Consider the following 6066-nt stretch of genomic DNA (forward strand, 5'->3'; position numbering starts at 1 on the left):
TATTGAACTACTGGCAGTTGGTTTTCGGCCATATTATTTGCCCAGAGAGATTACAGGTGCTCTGTTAGTAACCGTTTAAATTTCACCTTCCATTGCCAACGCTGCATTTGATCTAATCAGTTCCGTTTTTGCAAAGCCCGAGACACAACCAGATGCATTTGTGGCAATAAGTGGTGATTTAATCACGCCTCACTTTCTGCCATCTGCCAAAGTTAAAAACTTTGGACCTGTTTAATGCATTTATGACTCACGCATCTTTAAAGTAGGACCTTCTCTTGGAAAATCAGATCACAATCTTTTTTTTTCCTGATCAGATTATAAGCCACTTTATAAGATACAACCTACAATAAAAAAAAACTGAAAGAAGATGGTCTCATGAAGGAAGGAGGAAGCCCTGCAAGTTTGTTTTGAGGATACAGACTGTGATCACTGTCAGCCAGATGTAGAGGACATCAATGCAACAAGTTAGTCTGTGACTGACTACATAAACTTCTGGGTTGATAACGCCATCGCTATTAGAACAGTGAAATGCTTCCCAAACAATAAATAATGGATCTAAAGCAACTGCTCAACAAGAAAAAGCAAGTCTTTAAGAATTGAGAAGCAAGTTAAGATGAGGAAAAGTGAAGAGGCTGGACAAAGAACTCCAGCAAAACAATATCAGAGATGTGTGGTCAGGGATGAAGAGGATCACAGGCTTCAAGCAGGAGGAATAAATAGGTTTATTTCCTGAACAAGCTTAGCATCCATCTCTCTTGCTCTGTCACGTGGACATCTGGTCCTCTGCCATTGACCACTGTCAGGTTTTTATGGAACTAGTGGCTAATTTAATCTGTACAGTGGGCTGACAGGAAATGAGGTATGAATGAGGGTTAGAAACGTGTAGCAAAGGACCACAGGATGGATTCAAACCTGGGTCGGCCACATTGAGGACTAAGCGAAGCACACCCAGTAACTACAACATTTAATTAAGGTATTTTCTAAATTGAATTTTAATATAACCAATTGCCAAGTGAGAGCATATCTGTTGCATCAAGTCATCCAGTTGATGCCCAAACCCCTGGCATATGCATTCAATATTTGGTGTATACTTTTGTATCATTTATTGCTTCATTTATGCTGCTAAAGAGGTCTAGAAGCCCAGGTCTTCTTACAGTAGATCTGGTATTTTCCTCTTAACATTTATCAATAGATCCTCAGTGGGGATTAGTCAATCTACCTCGCATTGGGTCATTTGTGCTTTTGGTAGTGTGGACAGTTCATAAACCCTGAGTGAAAATAATATCGGCTTCTCCACAGATTTTGTCATCACAAGGTAACATGGAATGCTCTAACACTGGCTCTCCAAATCATAACTATAAAAACCTATTTAGATCCACTTTCTCCACACTGGGTCTTGATTTCCAAATAAATGCAGCAATTACCGGTATGTTAATCTAAAAACAGATTTGTGGCGCACTAAAATCCAATCCAATCTGTACTTTTTATGTCAGCTAAAATGTTTCTGACAAATGTAATAGAACATGTCCCAGATAGATAGATAGATTGTGTGGTTATGCTTAAAGCAGTGATTCGAACTGCAGCTGACACCATCTTGAAGTTTCAGGGCAATTTGCTTACCAATAACTAAAGTATGTCTCTATCTCTGTTTTTATGCACCTTTCTTTACCACATTTTTTTTCTTTCACTTAACTAAATATATAGTATATGCTTGTGTGCAACTCTCACATATAAAGTTAATATACTTTCTATCAGTGGTTGTTTTTTTTTAAGTTACTATTTTATGAAGCTGCATGAACTGCACCTGATTAGATTATTTTTTCTTTTGTGACCTTTCAGTGCCTTTTGAAAGGCTAATATGAGCACACTAAACACAAGGAAAGAAAAACTGCACACATAACCTTTATTACTGAATATGGATGTGTAACTGTGTTAAATTTATCTCCAACAATGCAAATAGTTGTGTGCGCATAAGGACATTTAGAAAATATACAATCTTCTACAATAATAGCAATAATTGAATCCTTTTATTAGATTTGGAAGGCATTGATGTTGACAGGTGGAGCCCCATCCAGCCTTCTGACACAGCTAAGTCCCACACAGAAGCAAGACTTTGCAGCAGCGTGTAATGTTTGCTATAGCACTGTAGCAACGCGGTCTGGGGATCCAGTTCACATACACCACCAAGGGATTCCACCCTTGGCTGATGCCTCTGTGTATTTCACAGCCACTGGCGGGTGCTCTGGAACAACAACCATCCTGCAGGCAGGGGACCAGAAGTGGAAAGAGACAGGACAGTTGTATTTTGTTTGAGTATAAACATTCAGCAGGCTGTTCCTGTGGGGTTTTGCCACTCAGTGTTAAGGTTTGCTGTAAACATAAGAGCTATATATGGGAATAACTTTATTTTGTTTTTTATGGACTTTTGAAATGGTGCCAGGTTAAAAAAAAACAGCTCTCTTTAGAAGATCTTAAGCTGTTTATATGGCCTTGTTTGGATAAAGGCTCATACCCAGGAGAAGGAGCCAATCTGAAATGTGTTGCAACCAAAGAGCAAAGTCTTTACAGCTTTTTTTTTTTTTTTTTTAATCTGATCTATACCTGCATCAAATCAGCTCAATGGACCATCTGTCAGGCAAACAGCACCATCTAGTGTGGGTTCTAGAACAAACTCTGTTCTTGAAGAATCCACATACACCACATTTATTGGAACTCTGAAACAAAAATTAAATCAAGAGGTATTTTTTCTTGGGATGTCTTGTAAGATGCAAACATTAAAATTTATTTAACTCTGAGTTCTCCCTTATGACTTAAAAGACAGAAAATGTTGAACAGCTGCAGGTCTGGCTGTGAAAAAACATGAATATTGTAGGCCTGGGGTCACCAATTTCTATAACCATAATAGCTGTAACGGGTAAAATACGTGTTGAAAATGCAATCATTTTTCTCAGTAAATATATTTCTAGAGGTGCTGTTGATATGACTTTTTTACCAGATGTTGGTAACAATCCATGCACATACAAAGAAATTAAACCATATATCTCCAGAAATTAAGTAATGTGGATTAATGTGGAATAGCACAGGGAAAAAGTATTGATCACATATTTATCTTTAGCAAACCTATACTTAATTTCTGGACCTCTATGTTTTGATTTCTTTTAATGTGTTTATTTTATTGATTGTTTCCGACATCAGGTGAAAATGTCATGTCAAATGCATCTCTAGAAATGTATTAACTGAGAAAAATAATGGTATGTCCAATACTTATTTTACCCGCTATATTTCTTGGGTGCTGAATCATAGGAAAGCGTACTAATACTGACCTATGAACTGGAGGAGTCGACCTTTTCCTAAACCTCTTGCTTAACATTCATAGTTTTATTGTTTTTCTTTTAATTTTTTATTTTCTTTTAGTTATTGTCATTATTGTCATGAAATCTATATAAATGCAATTTTGGTTAAAAAAGAAGAGCAACTGAATAAAAGAAAATTTCTTTTGTTTTCAGAAGGTGCAGACCTCCTGTGGTCCTTTAGGGCCCCTTGGTGCCAACAGGCACCGCACTGGTGACCCCTACTGTCGGCTTTGATTATAGACTGTTTGACTCTGGCTCTATGTTTATTGTCATCGTCCTCATAAAAGGTGAACCTCTGCCCTAGTCTCTAACTGTTTGCCCCACCTATTGTTCCCATCAACTCCGATCAGCTTCCCTGTCCTGCTAAAGAAAACCATGAGGCTGTCATCCCCATATTTCAGTGTGCTTGCTCAGGGTGTAAGTTTTCTCCTCCACATATTGTTTTGGATGTAGACCAAAAGGTGTAATTTTGATTCCATTGAAGCGGGCAACCATGTTCCCTTTTTCTGTTTTACCTACAGCCAAGGAGGACATTTTTTGTTACTGTCCAACAAGGTTGTCTTTATTAATATATGTTAATAACAGTTGAAAATGTTTTACCAAGAAGGCGACTGCGACAGTTGTTTGGAATAGATTTAATAACTGAGAACATATACATCACACTTTCCTGATTATGCTCTGAAATCTGAGTCGTTTTTCTTTCACTTCACAATCAGAAAATACATATTCTTGGGAATACCAGTACCAGATAAACTTTCAAAACTGCTTTAAGGTTTATAGTTATGACAAGGAATGTTTGCATAGTTACTGTATCTTTCATTTAAGCAAAATATTTGCTAAAATTATCTTACTTAGTCACGATCAACATTAGTTACGTTGTTTCTCTCTGTTTTGAGTGACTGTTTAAGCCCAGACAGTGAGGACGTGACATGACTGGGCAGCAGCAGCACACCAAGCAGTCTTGATAAGCTTATAATAATGTATGTCTTCCACTTCTTTTTTCTCTGGCTAAAAAGCATGCCGTTTTTATATATGTTGTAAAATGATCATTCAAAGGCCACATCTTAATCGGGGGGTGCAGTAATAGCCTCTTGTATATGTACAAGAGGAAAAAAATCATTTTGCAGAATGCAGAGGAGACCCTGAACTGTGGTCTGATTCAGGAAATTGCCATAGTAACTAGTATGCTGCAGACCTCTTGCCTTGCAAATCAAGCCCACCACCAGATGGCAATAAGAATTCAACGTTTTTTTTTTCATGATACAGCTATCATGTTGATGCATGTTAACTTTTCAGAAAATTGATGAATATGGTTGCATTTTTCCTCTCTACATTTTCACTTATTGTTTCTACCGAGAGATATTAGCCATTTAAGGAAATAATCCATAGTGAGGTAATGGTTGTGTTTGGTGGTGGTGGGGTTGTCAGATAAACCAGCATACAACATTTCTGCCAGTCATCTTTTATTGTTTATCTGGATGTGCATTCTGTCTGAAGTTGCCGCCTCCTCCTTGCTCCCCACAATAGGATGACAGAGATGCTGTAGGTTGGACTGGACTGCATGTTATTTAAATGCAGAATCTCAGATGATATTGGATCTATTCATTTTGATTTGTTGCAGAAGCACATGAGAAAACGGTGCACCTATGGCAGCATTCATGTAAGAGCTGCCACTCGGCTAAAATGTCTTGAGATGTGGTGTAATTTGTTTAGTTTTTCATTGATTACATTCGTGAACTAATATTTCAAAAAATAAATCACAGAGGTTTTCAATTCTCCTTCATTATATAATGCTCATCTGTGGCAGATGGTCAGCACTGTGACCCCCCGCCCTATAGGTTAGAACTTGTAGTGCAGCAGCTTGGCAGACAGCTGGTAGGAGTCTAGACAGAAGCCTTTCAGCTAGAACTTCAAATACCAACACTTCCTTTGCTTGGAGCTCCTCTGTACCTTTAACAAGCTTTGGGCCGGGTCAGTCAGCTCGTTAAGATGGAAAAACATCATCAGCACCATCTGGGTGTTTGACGAATGCCTCTTGTAGAACAGATTGTATCTGTTGGGAGTTGCTTGCTGATGTTTGCTAAAAGACTGCTGACATTGTATGTGATAAAAAAACCACACCAGCTTTTCTACAGCAGCTCTACTGTGGTTGAACTCTTTGCAGTGGGATGTTTCCGCTGTAACAGGCAGGCTGCAGTGGCATCGACATTCTGTGGACAGAGCTCAGAACTAGGGTCTGAACTGGGTCATAGAGGCAAGTTTATGAGTGCGTAAAGGAGCCATAATTGAAAGAAATCAGAAAAAGACTGAAATATGATTGATAATTATAAAAGAAAGCGTTGAGTAAAACTTCATCTTGAGTTGGAGGAAGTAATTTATTTCATTGTCATAATTTAAATTTTAATTAACTACAGCCTAATTTCTGATGCTTACTTCTGGGCTGGTTTCACATTTCAGATGAATTTAAGGTGCATCCTTTAAAGGAATAAATATTTTAATAAATGTTTAATTTAAAGAGAGTAAAGGCGAATTCATAAATTAAATTTGCTTGTTTTTATTCGTAGTAAATCTGTTTTTGTCACTGTGTTTTTACATCATCAAGGTCATCTGAATAAGCAATGCTGTTTTTAAACAATTATTTGATTAAAAAGGTGAAAATCTATTCAAACCAACCTGGATATATGTGCATGAGTGATATATACCTAAGACCTAA

This window comes from Cyprinodon variegatus, unplaced genomic scaffold, assembly GCF_000732505.1.
Source record: "Cyprinodon variegatus isolate N-32 unplaced genomic scaffold, C_variegatus-1.0 Scaffold208, whole genome shotgun sequence".
In the NCBI taxonomy this organism is placed as follows: domain Eukaryota; kingdom Metazoa; phylum Chordata; class Actinopteri; order Cyprinodontiformes; family Cyprinodontidae; genus Cyprinodon; species Cyprinodon variegatus.